The following is a 17,323-nucleotide window of genomic DNA, read 5'->3' as shown; positions in this document are numbered from 1 at the left end:
TAGTAAAAACTATAACTATAATATTTTGAGATATTGTTTTTTATACTTAATTATTTTAATTGAAAAGGATATTCAATGGAATATTTAAAATTCAAAGAATTTTTAGTTACAGAATTAACGATGAAGCCTAATATTAGATAATATCTATGCAGAATGTGTGTGTATGTTGTTGGAAAATTCAAATTATTATTATTTTTTAAATAATTCTTTCTAACCACTGAAAATAAAAAATTTTTAAAAAAAGACAGTTTTAAGAAGTTTTACAATATGTCTTGTGAAGATTTCCTGCTGTGCTCGAAAAATAATATATGTAACTTTAATTGCCTAAGTTATTTTGAAAGCAATTTTTTTTTTAGATTTAATTTTAATTTCACTTCAAAACTCGGGACTTTTCGTATAGAGTGATTAAAATTGTTCTGTATTTTTCTTTTCTTTTCCCATCCTTTTTTTACTTAAATTCTCACTTGCGAGATTTCGTCATGTCCCTCTACAATGAATATGTCTCAAAACTATTAACAACCTATTAGGATTATTAAAAAGAAAAAAAAATGGCTTCTCAGTCAATAATTTTGCAAATAAAATTTTATTTGTCAAAAAATGTATTTTTCTTTGATTTGAATTTCTATTTTACCAGTGGTATTTATAATGTTGTTGAAGCTTGAGAGAATTTCTGAAACATAAATCAAAGGAAGATCATTCCATATATTAAAGTAACGTTGATTTTTTTTTCATTTAAAGCAATAAAACATTATTTACTGAAAAAAAAGCACTTTTATTTGCTTATTTGACCAATAGTTTTAAAATTGCTATTTTCAAAACATCGATTGTTTCATGACTCGAATCAAAGCTATATTTGTCATGAATGTGCAAAAGTTTTAGAACAATGTTATGTAGATTGATGTTCATGTTGCAGAGATCCTGTAGAGAACGGAAGTTTAAATTAGAATTATATCCCCGTCATGCATGAAGAAAATCAATATTAAGTAGTCATACAGGGAAAACTCATAAATGATTAAAGAAAAGTTCAATAATTCAGTATGATATTAGAAATTAAATAGCATGAGCAACCAATTTTTACTTCCTCCTGTATCTTCAGTAGCACTAAGCATCTGATAAAGCGATTCGATGAAAATAAGGTCTCCAGTTCTAATCATCGGGAATTTACATTTTAGAATTCTGTTCACCAATGGGCTTTGTGAGCTAAACCATGACATGTTGGAATAATCAATTGAAGAAAATAAGTTACAGATTTTGTCTTGTGATAGTGTACTTATCAGAGGAAAATTATTAATAATCATCATTATTCTAAAATTAGTAGGTCGATCCGTGATTTAAAATATTTATTTGTTATTCTAATTTTTTCAGTAATTTTTTCAGTAATTAAGGGAATGTAAATCTATAAATAGTGAAATCCAACCTTGGTGTTTGAAGAATGTTTTGACCAACATAATATAATTTGCGCTAATTCACTCTAAAGTTTGCCAAATGGCACACCAAGACAGGTATATTAAAATTTCCTTTGATTGAAATCCACTTAAAAATATCTCTTCCTATCGCCAAATAAAATCAAATCATTAATATCATCTTGTTTTCTGATATTGGTGACTTGGCATCTGTTGGCCATATGAAAGGAGATATGTTAACGAAAGGAATTTTCGATTGCTGCATCCTCCCCACCTTGTCATCGAGGAATATGTAGGCTAAGTTAGTTTAGAGAGAAGAGATCAAATTACACACGAATTCATTAAACACTTCAATATTCCTTTGGAGACATCATCTCACTTTTAAGGAAACTGTCGTATGCAAGAAGCTAAATATAGGAATTAAATTGTTAAATGTGATATATCTTGATACTTTTGGAAATTTCAAGTAGCAACGATTATTAAATAATTCCACAATCAGAATGGAAAAGAAAGCAAACACAAATAAACAAAATAAAAGAATAATTTTTAAACCTCTAGCAGTAAAATCAAATAAAGATGCAATCAGATTGAAATTTAGGTTGGAAATATACCAACAAACGATTTTTCATTCTCATGTACTTTAAAAGTTCCACTTATTAAATATCGGAAAAACATCGCCATCTTCACCAAGTACATTCTCAAATAAATTTGATGAAAGCGAAGACAACGAAATCCGCAATATTAAACTTTATCCGTGATTACAACTTATTTGGAGGACAAGACAAATATCCAGAAATGGCTGAAATCCTTTATTCGTAGGATATCAGCTGGAAAATGTTTGCCGGAAAGAATGCAGTCGATAGTCCTTCCAAAGAAAATTACGAATGACAGAATAATGTTCTTGGATGAAAATAATCAAATGGTTGGAAAGTAAAGTGTTCTCCCGCTTAGAAAGGGTTACGAAGAAGAATATGTGATTAAAGTTCCCTTTAAATATAATTGAACTAAGCGTAATGGAATTTTACATGTTAAATAATTCTTTTAGTGAATCTTCAATATTTAACTAGAAGGTAAAAGTCAATATTGATAAAGCGGGACAGGATTCTTAAATGAGCTAGGAAATTTATGGCAGCGGTTGGAATCACTTCATCAGTGTTTTTTTTCTTTGGCTTTATTTTGCAATAAAAAAGATATTAAGTTAGTTTTAGAAAGTGAGTATCTTGAAAAATGGGAGAAAAATTATTTTATAGAATTAACTGAATAATGGAAAAATGACTCATTTACATTTTTGAGAACTTTTACAAATCACATAGTTTCTCTAATCATAAAATGAAAAATATACAAGTATGTAATTAAGTGCTTAAAACAAACAGTTCTTAACAATCAAAGAATTAGATTTCTCTGAATTTTCTTTTGGTGATGCAAGCATCTACAAATACAGGAAGACACTAATCAAAAATAGTAAACAACACTATTTTATTCATTTCAAAATCTCCACAGCCATTTTCTAGAAAATTCCATTCTTTCTGTATAATATTTGATGATTAAGATAACATAATGTTCTGTAAAACACATTTTGAATAGCTTATGGTAATGAGAGAGTTAAATTGCGGTACAAACAGAAACGATTCAAAGAATGGACTGAATTTCTGCGAAATTTTGTCATTATCATTTGAATTCGGCACGCTTTTCAAGAAATGATGATTGTACACCATCCATCATGGAGTCGACTTTTTCAAGTTACTTAGAAATTCACGATTATGTCACTTCTTTCTCTTTATTTAACTGAAACTTTTCCTTGAACTAAATCTTGCAAATGAAGAAATTTACTTGTTGTTTACAAGGGGATATTTACGATTTGGGTGAGAAAATTAGCATATTATGTAGAAGCGAATTATGAATGCAAGTTCCTTGACATTTTATCGAAAAATATGGGACTTTTATCTTCCGAGAATGTTGTGAAATTTGTTTCAGAAGAATATGGTTTAATGAATTTCTAGTAACTTTTTTAAATTCAAATTGTATAAATTTGTGTTATATATAGACAGATAAATACTGAATTTGTAAGTAGTGACTTTTATTTGTTTGTTGTTAAACGTCTTCATAAAGCATTTATTTTTCCGTTCAAAATGTTTCACTTCTGGCATTATATATATATATATATTTCTTTTTTGCAGCACAATTTATCAATTCTTTTGCTGCAATAACTTGCTGAATTCAACTGTTGGCGCATAATTTCTGAATGCTTTTCATAAAATGGTTATTTCTTCAATCTGAGTTGAATATTCTCTTTCATAATCAAATTAATAAGTAACATTTTAATAATAATTCGTTTTTATTGCCAATCTAGAATATAATTCAAATGCGGAGAAACGAAACTAGCTCGGGAACATATGGAAAATACTGCAATAACTGATATCAAAAATAGTAGTTTACGTCATCTGCAAAATAGGCTATATTATAATGCAGCTCCGAGTTGAGATATTTAATTTGATTGTGTCAAAATTAACAGCTAAAGAGTCCTGCCTCTTAAAATACCCCTCGAAATCGAGAAGTTGTTTTCGAAGAATGGAAAGGCAGCGATAAACTGATGGTGAGGTCTCGTCTTCGGGACCCAAGGGTTCCAAATTCGAGAGCCGATTCCACCGAGGAACCGTCGTGTAAGCCAGTATGATGAACATTAAATCAGTCAGGGTCAAATGTCATTCCGCTAGTGTGGTGTGGAAGTTTTGAGAGAGAGATGCCAGATCAGGTGTAGTCCTTGTCATCTGACCGTGGTTCAGAATTATGAGGTCCGTCCCATAATAGTCCTAGTGTTGCTTTAAAACGGGGTGTTAATGCAACTCAACTAAACTAAACTCGAGGAAAGGAAATGTGCCTCGAAAACTTAAACAAGAAACTTGTGCCCACAAAATGTACAGAAAAATAGATGAAACCTGAAACTGCTAAATACCGCCCTAATTTTACGTCACTAGTCTTAACGTAAAAAGAGAAAAAAAAATGTTGTTGCCTGTCTTATTGGTAGTATAACTTGTATCTATTGTTCTCTTAAAAAAAAGTGTCAACTGCTAAAGGGAAAGTAAAGATATCCTCCATATATTAACCTGATAGCCGGGTAAACAGTAACGAATTGACGTAATATTCAATTCGTTTGGCATTGGAATATTTCGTCATATCCAGTTAACAGGTTAAAGCACAACTTCAAGTCTATCCTTTATATTTTCTTGCATTAATTTTGAACATGGAAGGAAATAGCTCAGTATTTCTAATGAAGTCTCAAAAGAAAAGAAGTACTTTTATTTTTCCAAATATAAAACAAAAATAAAATTCCTCTTTTTGTGTCTTTTTTTTTGTTGTTGTTAATACCACAAAAGGGAGAACTTAGATCATTTATGTTCCATCATCTAAATCTGGTAAAACCACAAAATAATATTGTGGTAATACCAAAATTGTATCTTAGTAAACATTGCCTCGAACTAAGGAAAAAAAAATACTAAACAACTAAGCAATGCCCTTTTTGCATTACTGTTTGAAGACACCATTAAATTAATGCATAGCTATTTGGGATTCAGTGTCCATTTGGGCACAGAAGACGGAGTAAATGGATTGTGAAATGTATTGGAATTCGATTGAAGTCAATGCTTCGTAACCGAAATCTGAAGTGCATTCTGATTTTCCTGCGCTATGGAAACGAAAACGTGCATAAAGTTAAATCACTTATCATATACTTTGACTTCAAAAACAGACTTTTTCGTTCGTATTTTTTGAAATAGATGCTCAAAAATTTTCCTTATCGGACATCCTTGAAAGCTGATGCATCTTTTGTTCACGAGTTTGCAGTCATTGACCTTTTGATATAAATACTTATTCGAGTACGAAAGTGAATGGTTTCATAGAATTCCATTCAACGTAATCTTGGATAAATTATAAGAAGTCTGCTATGCGATGGATTGCGATTGATTTGCTTTGTGACATATACTATAGTTTTATGGGCACTATATTTTTTAAAGTAAATCTCTTGTCTATAATAATCATAGTTAATTTCCGATAACATGACTTCACTCATTTATAAATATGGCCTCCTTGCTTTAAAGATCGAAACCTATTCAGGAAATGTGGCATACAAAATAATGAAAACGCCAAACTATTGACTCTTTACCATACTCCATATAACTAACTAATGGTAACGCATTAGAAAATTACATCGTTTGAATTATTTTATTTATAAAGAGGTAATTGTCAGCTAATATTATATATATTTAATAGAGTGAATAAAGTAACTGGCTTGTGTAAATAGAAAAAAATTAGATTCAGGCATAACCGGATATTAGATTATGAAAAGATTAATAATTAAAATAATTTGATATTGTATTTATTATGTATTATAACAAATTTAATAACAAAAAAATTAATTTAAATAAAAATTAAACTGATGAAACATTATGCCCACAATACGTGTACATACATAAATTGGCTGCGTCGAATTTCCGATTCGAGATAAGAAATGTGTTTCCTGAAAAATGGGGAAATCTCTTGCAAGCCTTCTGCTATAAAAACACTATTTGTCTTCATACTTTGAATTTCCTCTCCTAATCTGCGGAAAGTAGAAGCTCATTTTTAATGTAATTTTTTTGTATTTTCTAGGTTGATTTTAGAAATTAATAAAAACTGCAATGTTTCTCGCTTTAATTTTTAGCGTCTATATAGATTTGAATGTCCAATTCATCAACATGTATTTTATAGATCTCAATTCAGTTTCAGTTATGATATGTTTTAGAAAATTTTATTAATTAATAATATATCATATTGGCTTTAAGAATTAATATATTTCATGCTGATTCGAAAAAAATGCATTAAATTAATGTATTCATTCAGTATAATTTAATTATGTTAATGTCACATATCGAGAGGTATAATTGGAAAGCAACCACTTTTGCAGATCACTCATCAGATCACATAATTTCAATGACTTAAATGCTCCTCAGGTCAAACTGAACAGCAATTTTTGGTGAACATTCTGTTGGAATGGAAGCCGCAATTTTGTTCTTAAAGCCTTGATTCTGATAAAAACTCTTTAACACCAAATCAAGCATTGAAATAAAATGTCTGCACACTAAAATAGAAGCATGCACTTTTTATTAAGCTAAAAAAAAAGAAAATTAAATAATCTTTACGTATGTTGGATGTTTAGCAAAATGAACTAGTGAACAAACAATCTTTTTTAGATTAAAAAAAATGATGAATGTTCTTTTTAATTTCCGTTCTACGCCGCCGAAATTACCTACCACGTTATGAAATGTTGTTTTCCTTTCGCCTCTTACATGATAAAAATAGAAATTTATCATAAATATTCGGGAATAATTCAAAGAATGCACCAAAAGCGTAAAAATAAAATTAAAAAAAAGAATATACTGTAAATGTTTACCTTGCATTCAATTTTGAGGTAGAAAACTGTTTTAATGCAGTAATTATGCTCTTTCTTTGTGTGTTAAATCATTGATGAAGAAATCTGCGTTTGTATCCAAATATTACATATATTAAATAGGATGCGTGATTCTTTTTCATTGAAACTAAAGTAAATAATGCATTTTCGATATTTTAGATTTGAAAAACCAGAGAAAATAAATGCTAAGAAAATAAGACTCTACGTGTGGAGAATAAAATGAACAAAAATTCAATGCGAATTTAATTAAAAATGAAATTTAAAAAATTAAAATTAAATTATAATTTCGAAAATTAAAAATAATAACTTTTAAAAATAAAATTTGATTTGAAAATGTTCTTTGTGTATTTATACTCACTTTGATATTAAATTTAATTAGATAATGAGTGTGTTGGGATTTACAACTGAACAGCCCGGTTTTTAAATACAATATTCTTAATCTGCACAAACACAGCTACACTACAAAATTTACAAAAAAAAAAAAAAAAGTAAGTTAAAGTAATTAGTATGGTGGAGGGATTCCACCGTTTCCAACCGAAAGCATTAGGTGTTAGCGCATGGATTGCGCATAGAAAATACCCGACCTCAGGATGCACGTCTCCCGTTCAACTGCTTGTCTGTAAACGCCACAAGGGGCTTCTGTAAAACGCCACAAGGAGGCGCTATCGGTTCAAGGGGAAAAAAGAGGTGCTACAATTAAAGTTTAGCTAAAAATTCGAAATTGCCAAAATTATTGGAAAAAATATCGTGAATGCTCACCAAACTATTTTGAAAATGAGACGAATCCACATGCTCTATTTCATCAACTTAGTTTCCGGACCCTGTGCTGCCGAATTTGGGATAAATTAGGCTTCAGCATATTTTTCTATCTTATTTAAAAAAAAAAATTTTAAGTGTTTAAATTTAAAAAGAGTTTTTCGTGGTTTTCTAAAAAAATTTCTCGAAATATTAGAACAGATTAATTTTAAAATTTAGAAAAATATCTTTTAATGCTACCAATTTAATTTGGCGAATTTTTACTAAAGTTTTGAAATTTTCATTTCCCCCCATATAGAATATAATTTCGAGAAGAAATTCAACAGCTTCCAACGTTATAACATAATTTAATCATGGGATATTCTACCTTTGTTAAAAGCTTAACAAGAAAAATATTGTTTATTATCTGCACATTTTTTTATGAGGAATCAGATACTGAAATTGCATTTCTGCAAAAAAATAACGTGAATTAAATAAATTAAACAGTCGTTTCATTTTTAAATGGAAAATATAATAAGATATATATATATATATATATATATATATATATATATATATATATATATATATATATATATATATATATAATATAATATAAAGAAAATATTATAAGACTACATTAGGAGAGTTCATGTGCAACAAAATAGGTGTAAGGCTGTTCTATAGGCTAACGTATCGTTATCAAAAATTGAGGCTTAAAAATACTTAATTGACAGAATTATTATTATCAAGTATAAAAAAAAGTAGACACTGTGCATTTTATTTCAAATAAACTTGTTCAGTAAGCAAATGCCCTCTTATTTTCCCGAATTCAGCATTTTTCACTTTTTTCCCTAAGTAGCTTTATATAATTGGACTTCAGATAAATAGAATCATATTAAACTACTATTCCATTAATGTAAACTCGTATTTCAAAACACTCTCTCTGTTAGTATTCTAGAAAATAGACAGAATTATCATACTGCTTCCGTTTTATTGAAATCTAAATCAAACGAAGTTAATATTCGCTAAGAATTCGAAGAACTATTCGAATATAAGTTATATTCGTAAACAGTGTCTACAAACACATGTAAAATTTTCCCTTACTCGAGAAAATCTTTCAAAACAAGTAAATAAATATATTTTTGATGTAAAATGTTGAAACATATGTTTACAAGAGCAGTGTCGTGAAAAAGTAACACATTTTGTTTACTTGCAAAAAAAAAACTAGTCTGAAAGCATAGTGAAAACATTTTAGCAGTGACATATTTTGCATATTTCATAAACAACTTTTCAAATGTGTATTTCCTTACTCCAATTTTAAAATTATATATATTAAGGTAATATAAGAAAAATAAGTGAATAAACATCTGCTGAAATGTTTGTATTAAAATAGAAAATGTACCGAATTGAAGAAGGGGAAAATTCCATTTCTCGCCACTCTGTTCGAACAAAATCATTCATAAAATGTCCACTTCTATTATACCACCATACAGAATGGAATCGGAAATATTTGGACTGTTATGAGGCTACGCGTCAAGCAAAATTGAAAAATTTTGATATATTGTCCAAAAACAGAGGAATTTGACAAGGCAGTTGATATACCGAATCTTTGAAATACATTCCGTATGTGAATTCCTAAATATTTCGCTCTCGGTGACATTATATGTCAAAAGCCTCAGCAAGTTTCAGAAAAATAGTAACTCAGGGTTTAAATTTTTTGTCCTACTGATTTAGGCATAATATTGCTATCTATCTGAATATGAAAACAAATATGTTTTATCGACAAATAAACAATTCATTGGAAAAATAAGCATAAAAGTTTCATAACTATCTGTAAAAGATTAATGACTTCTATATTTGGAGAAGAATTTCATTTCCCTGTTTAAATTAGTTTCATATAAATATTGAACGATCTTTTCAATGGATACTTTTCTTATTTTAAAACACATCAGCAAATAAAAGAAAGAAATTAAAATTTTGTAAATCATAGTTTAACTATTTCAAAATTTTACTATCAAATTTGATGAATGCACTTTGATTAGAATGCCATTAGATGTTATACAAAATTAATTGTGTGTCTTAATTTTTAATTACTGTTTTTGATGTTAATCGTTAACTGTCTCTACTTTTTTAATATATTATCCATTGAAACATTTAAATACTTCTATACACTGCTGCATCTCTGTTTAGTTCAGTGTAGATTTAATGCTAAAAGAAATATAAAAATTAAATATCGCAAAAATAAAAATGCCGGAAATAATTAATTATGATTATTATAATGTTCTTTTCGTAATTTTCTTGATTCGTATTTTAAATTAAATCAGAATTTGGAATATTTATAATGTTAGGTAGCCATTATTATTTTTTTTAAATTTTGACAATGATTTAATTTCAATGCAAACATCTTATTGAAAAGAGCAAGATTTCTATGATAGTTAACGAATCAGATTTTCAATAAATTAAATACATAAATTAAATACATAACATCTGTAAAAAGCAATGATCATTTAAAAAATAATTTTATCTGGAAATCTGAATTTTGTTTATCTCCATCACTATATATGAATACCAGAAGTATTATGTTGATTGGCTTTTTTTTTAGAAAATAACATATAATGTTTAAATTCGAGCTTTTTTTTCTTAGTTTCCTTAGAAATGAAATAATGAGAGTTTTTATCACATCATATTAAAATTCCTATTTACATACTCATTAATTTTCATTTCTGTTCATACAATGAAAAGTTTTGAAATAAATTCAAATCTTAAGATTTTGTGGTTGTTTAACAAATTTTCATCATAACGAAAATCGCTATAGATGATGAAATCGAAAGCTCAGTATATGTATAAAGTTGCAAGAAAATGATATACCCAAGAAATACACCGATAATTTTATATTCATATATATATATAAAAATTTTGTGTAATACAAAACTCCGCTAACAAAATTCCGCTAATTTTGTACTCTCTTTTGTATTCATATCTTTGTTTGCCGGAACTCAAACTTTATACAAACTTTAGGAATATGTTTCTAAATTGAAAAATCCTACGACATTAGTTTTAGTTTTGAAATTTCAAGTGCTACTTTAAACAATGCATTTACAATTATCTATAGTATTATAAAATATGATAATATATGCCAGTTCATGCATATAAAAGATTTCGCTTCTGGGCAGTCAACTAAGAAATTACTATCTGACCTATATACTTCCAGCAATTTCATTCATAATTAAGGCTTAAGAGAAATTCTGAATTTTTCTCTTTTTCCGTAATAAATAAAGAGAATCTTTCCATAATTTTCAGAAAAATAAATAATATTTTCATCCACAATTAGGCTTTTAAGCTTCATTCTTTAAGTTTAGCCAATCTTGAAAAGAGCTCTTCCCGAAAACAGGTATATATTTCTTGCCGACGAGAGGAAGCACTGCCACGGCAACTATTTTCTTTTTTACGCTGATTAGCTATCAGCGGCAACGAGCTCTGATGTACTGCGAAATCTCTTTGAACTTGCTAGTCTAGTTTCTTGAAATTCATGAATTGAAAATGAAGGCTCCGTGATTTAAAAGCTCTTCTTTCTTCATATTATGCTTTATATCATAAATATTTCAGAGAGTGTTTTAATAGATGTAATAAACGGAATATCTAATGTGCAGGATCTTTTATGGGATTTTAAACTTTTAATGCAACTTTTTTTTCCTTCAATAAAGGTCATCCTTAATTCCTTCTAAATTTTAAGCTTATTTGCTTTTCTATGTTAGTAAAATGACTGAATATATAAACACAATAAAATGACCAAAGATTAATTTTATTAATTTATCTTATGCACAGCATAAACAAAATCTAGTACCATTTGAGCACAATCTTAATATTGTTTCAAGATATATTATTTTTGAGAATATATGTAGTTCAGTCACATTATATATAAAGCATCAGATTTTTGAGAGAACATATTAACAAAATTGAACCATAAAAAATCTCATACATTCAAAGATTATATTCATCATGTCATTTCTATCAAAAACCAATTTTGTTGCACAACAACGAAATTAAGAAATCAATCATTATAAATTCTAATAAAATAAATCTTCTGAAAGTGGAAGATACTTATAATTTTTTTTTAAACATGTAAACCCTTCGTGCCGAATAAGAAACAATGCAGGGTGGATTCATATTCAACATTTTCAGAAAAAGAAGCAGAGTTAACGATGGTATGAGTATATCGTATGGGGACTAGTTCAGAGGGACAGCAAATAAAAATATCAATTTTTAGAGTCATATATATCTTAGCTCCAGAAAGCTAAGTTTCAAATCAGATTAATAAAAAATGAAATTTTTATTAGATTTTTGAATAAAATAAATGTTTGCTTGCCATTTTTTGCAGTCAGATCATTGATATAGATTTATCTCATTTGTTGAAAATCAGTTTATTACATTCATCATTTTACAACGTTTCTTTGCAATACGCCTAACAATCACTAGGCTGATTAAAATTACTCAGTAAATTTTCAGAAATGATGCTGTTTGCAATAAGCTGCATTTTTCTATTACAGCAATCATTTCAAATTTTTTTTTCAAATTTTTGGCTTCTTATCGAATCGAGAATTTCCAAGGTGCCTTGTGTGAAATTCGTAATATTTCTGGTAAAATGGTGAACAAATTATGAAAAGTTAAAACATAGATTTTAAATAATTATTATTGAAGCTCTTATTAATTGCACATTTTCTGATATCATAAAATTAATCTAATTGCAATTAATCACTTTTTTTTCTGATTTTTGTGTGACAAAAGAGGTTGCTTTACGGAAAAATTGGCAAACTAGGGATGTGAAATTTAACACTGATGTGACAGATAAAACTGAAGTAAAATTTATTAATTTAGCTGCCATAAAGGAACTTAAAGACATTACATAAAAATTCCTGAAATAATTTAAAAATTATGCTTACTTATACACGAAAGCCAGATATGAAATATCTAACGAAGCTCCTGCAAATGGCTTATTAATTCATTCTAATTATGTTTAATGTAACGACAAAAGAATACAAATTAACAATGTAAATAAAAAAATAAAGAAATTTTGTTATAACTAGCTGTGCGCCAACCATAACTCCCTAAGGTACCTCGACGAACAGGATAATAATATATGTAGCAAATCACACTTGTTATAAAATATATTATTCTTCACTTGTTATAAAATATATTATTCTTCACGTGTTATAAAATATATTATTCTTCACTTGTTATAAAATATATTATTCTTCACTTGTTATAAAATATATTATGACGTTCACGTAATTTCTATACAAAAACATACAAAGCTACGGAATTGAATAAAGCAAGCGTGGCAAAGACAAGTTTATAAACTTTCAACTCGTAATTAACCAAAGAATTTCTAAACTACAAATCACCAGCTTTTAGACGAACTATACATCTACTTTCATCTAGACAATCTGAATTCACAGTTTTGAGAACTAGCAACTGGTTTACTTCCTAATGCTTCTAATTTAGTTCTTTCGTCATTTTATAATGAATCTCTTGATAGATTCCAGCAAATAAATTGCCTCCGAATGAACATGTACTATTTATGTTCCGGTGAGGGTTAAGAATATAACTCCCAGTTTTCTGAAAGAGACGCATATTAATTTTCTTCGTATTAAGAAACAGAGGCAAAATCCTGAACTAAGTTCCTCTGAAATTTAACACTTTTGATTTTACCTTGGCTTACGAACTAATTGCTTTTTCCCGAATTCATTACACGTGGTTTGCGTCCCATGTTAACGTCTGAGAAAAGATTCTTACGCATTTCATATATTTCATTTTCAATTTTCTTTCATTAACAAACAATAATAAGCTTTTAAAATCAAAGTAATTGAACTAAAAAGTACAAATAACCAGACCATTCCAAAAGCCAGAAATGATTCCTTTAATTCATTGACAACATTTATTTATTGGAGATAGATTAATTGATTTTTTTCATAATGTTTTTGGAATTTATTTAAAAATTAACGCTGATAATACTTTTGCTCTAAATTACTACACATAATTAGTGTCCTAAAAATTAAATGTTTTTCACATTTCTCATTTTTAGATCATAGTGTGGTAAGAAAATTTATAAAAGGTTGTCATCTCAGGAGTCATCGTCGTTATTTGTCCAAGGTTTAACATTACAAAATGGATGGGACAGCGTCAAAACAAGGTAATCTTTTTAACTTGGCTAGTATAATTGACCTATTTGATGTAACGAAAGTAGTGTTAAATATTATTATAATAACAAGAATTGATTATCATCGTGTTGGGATTCGATACTTAGATTTATATACAAACATTGAAATTTTAGCTTCTGTTATAGCATTATTTGTAATTTCCCAATCATTCTGCTCAGTATAGAATTTGAAACTCAGCAATTGACATTAAAATAAATATGCTTTAAAAGCAAAAAGGTAAGCAGAGAAAAAAAATTATTTTGAACTAATTTTTGATGGTCGATAGCTTTAAATGTAGCGAAAAAGCCCTGTATTCTTTTTCTTTTAATAAATAGAACCTAAGCATATTTTGAATTTTAAAAATATTTCAGTAGATTTGCTTCTTATGTGAGATATAACATTTGAGAATGAAAAGTTATTTTAGAAAATAGTCTGGTTGGTTATAAAAGGGAAATTAAGAGTTAGATATTATGGTTTTCTATTCCAGATTTTGTTTTAAGACTGTAACAGGAAAAAAGTACGTAATATTAATGCTACGCGAAATATTTTGTTCTTATTAATAAAATATTCATTATATTGGATCTGATAATTACGCTTATTTCTTACAATTTATCTTTCTAAAACTTTGTAATGTGATTAATTAGGAAATCAAATATTTTTTTACAATAATATTGGCTTTCAAATGTTTCCCAAGCATGCATTCTGTCATAGTAAAACTGAAACTTTGGTTATTTTTTTTTTTATCAAATATGCATCTAATCCTCTCAAAACACAAATAATTCCTGCCAAGTTATACAAAAAGAGGGAAAATCCACTTTTCTAAGCAAAAAGTGCAATTATAATGGTAGAGCTATGTGAGAAATGAGCGAGTTGATTAAAATGGGATATGCGGAAAAATCATGTATTCAAAAAAAAAAAAAAAAATGTCATAATACTTCTTTTTCTCTTTTTGAAAACTATGTAGAATTTGTGTAACAGTTATATAGAAATTGCGTGATTATTCCATTAAAACATTTTCAGCAGAATTGACATTAAGGTGGAACAATCATTGCTTCCTTATCCACTATTCCAAATTAAAGTCACCACGACAAAACTGCAACGAGCGTTTGGATAATACTTCATCTACATCACCTTACAAAAATACCAAAATAATTTCTTTTCTCTACAATGTATGAGCTACATTAGAGAAAGGAATACTAAACTGAAAATAGTTTATTTCAAGCTAAACTCTTTCTATGTGAGAAAAATTAATATTCACGAAAACAAAGTAATTCCTTATTCCTAGAAACAAACTCTTCTGATTATACATCGACTGATAATGATTCTGTTCCGATAAAGATTTATTAATATGAGTTAATAAAACTCTAAATAAGCAATATCAAAAGCGAGATATTTACTTTTTTAATACATTTACGTTGATTAAACTTATATTAGATGAGTTGCTGAAATCTCTGGAGCAAATAAAATACATTAATTACAACGATACAATTACAGCAAAAGCGATGAAGCTAATACAAATGAGATGGGTATTTAATCTTTAATAACAGCGAATAATTATTTTTATTTTATGATTTCCTAAATAATAAGAATAAAATATTCGGCGGAAAATTCCAGAGAATTTTTAGTCCAGAAGGAATAGAATCAGGAATAGAAGATAAAAATATGAAAAAATATATATATATATATAATCTAGAATTAGATTTTATACACACGATTTTGTTGTTAAATGCATTTGCCATTTCTATACTGGAGTAAATAAAACTAGGAATGAGCTCATCGTATAGTTTTCAATCCAAATTAAAATCTACTTTTTAATAAATGTTTCTCTAATTGTTTTGAATAAAATTAAGAGATTCAAAAGCTAAATGACACATAAAGTATTATCTTCCAAATGCATAATAAAGCCTATAAAACGATGAAACCTTAATCAAGTAATTACTTATTTTAAATAAAACAAAATTTTTACTTCAATTGAATTAATAAGCATATATTGTGCAATAAAATTTCATTTCATTAAATACCTTTAGTTCAATTAATATAAAATTTTATATTTCATATATATATTACACTTTAATTCATAGTATAAAGAATGGATCTCTCTAAAATTATACAAAAAAGGATCAAACGTTTATTTCTTATCTTTCTGAAAGCTTTTGAAATTTGAGTGAAATGAATTTTTAATGTTTCAAAATTTCAATTTGATTTTGATCATCTTGTTGGGAATATTTCTAATTTAATCAATGGATATTTTAAAATATATTAAATGTATAATTTTAAATATTTAGAAATGAAGGAAATTTTAATGTCGTTTTGCATTTAATTTTTATTCAATATAACAATAATCAGTTCTGTCGATTTTTAGCACAAATAATTAGATCTAAGTAAGCAATTAGAACTAATAATCTCGATGATGACGGAAAAAGAATTAAACAATTTTATGACTTATTTTATAAAAATTATCATTAAATTAATGAAATGAACGAACAATCTATAAAAATATAAAGATGCGAAGGAAATTAATCCTATTTGTGTTTTAAATACAATAAATGCAAATCTGTATTTGTAATAAACCTTTTAATCTTTTGCAGAAAAATGTTGGTTAAAATGCTTATTCTCAGTTGAATTTATTAATACTATATCATATATTATTTGTTATTGAATTTATTACTAATATATAACTATACACTATTTATTTATTGAAAGAGATAATGTTGGCATACATCGTTCTGAATTTCAAATACCGATGTTAACTGCACCAAAAAAAAGCAAAAGACCTTAAGGACTTCTCTAAGCAAAAAACTTTTTAAGGATTGAAATTTTTCATTCGAAATATTTCAACCTAATTTTTCGCCATAAAACAGCTAACAACTTAAATGAAGATTAGAAATAACACATTAAACACCAATCAACCCCAAGGGGGAAAAACAGAAAATGATTAACATAATAAGGATTCGTAACATTATAAATTTAAATCTATGCCATATACAATTGCATCATTGATATTACAGATACTCATCAAATAAAGATCTAAAGATAATCTGATACACAAGTTTACAAAAAGAAAAATATAATTCTAAGATATCCACTCTAATAAGAAAGGTGATCTTTCGACACAAAATAATTTTCTCCACTCAAAGACATCCACTCACCCACTCTTCCCAAAGGCAGATTCCGGTCGGCGAGGGGTAACTTATCCCTAGCAACGATTCACGTGATGTAATCCAAGAAGATCCTTCCGAGCAACTTGCGAGCCGGTGACCACTTGTTGTCGAGCAGAGGCATTCCACTACTCCGAATGAGCGTCGAGTGAGTTCCAGAGCGAGCACTCTTAAGATGGTTACACCCTAAAAACCGGCCAACCCCGTGCGGGCCCCGAGGCCATCTCGCTCCTTGGTGTCTTATAGAGTGTGGTTGGTGGGTGGGCGCTCGCTCTGACCCTTACCTACCTGCCTACAACCTGACGGGATGCTGTCTGTCACGGAGGACGCGACAGGAGAAAGCGTGCCTTCGCCGAAGGAAGGCGAGCTCCCTGGGCCATCCTT

The 17,323-nt window shown here is 28.3% G+C and overlaps 1 protein-coding gene across 1 annotated transcript in view; it reads right to left on the bottom strand.

The window, feature by feature from the left end:
- Window positions 1-17,114, bottom strand: part of LOC129962506 (twist-related protein-like) — a 99,318-nt gene extending 82,204 nt beyond the window's left edge. The window contains exon 1 of the mRNA XM_056076249.1: window positions 16,931-17,114. The gene's annotated coding sequence lies outside the window, so the exon portion shown is untranslated. The remainder of the gene's footprint in view (window positions 1-16,930) is intronic.
- Window positions 17,115-17,323: the final 209 nt, after the last annotated feature.

This window comes from Argiope bruennichi, chromosome 3 (genome assembly GCF_947563725.1).
Source record: "Argiope bruennichi chromosome 3, qqArgBrue1.1, whole genome shotgun sequence".
Classification (NCBI taxonomy): domain Eukaryota; kingdom Metazoa; phylum Arthropoda; class Arachnida; order Araneae; family Araneidae; genus Argiope; species Argiope bruennichi.
Note: the sequence above shows the minus strand (reverse complement) of the source record. Positions and strands in the feature narration are given on the sequence as shown.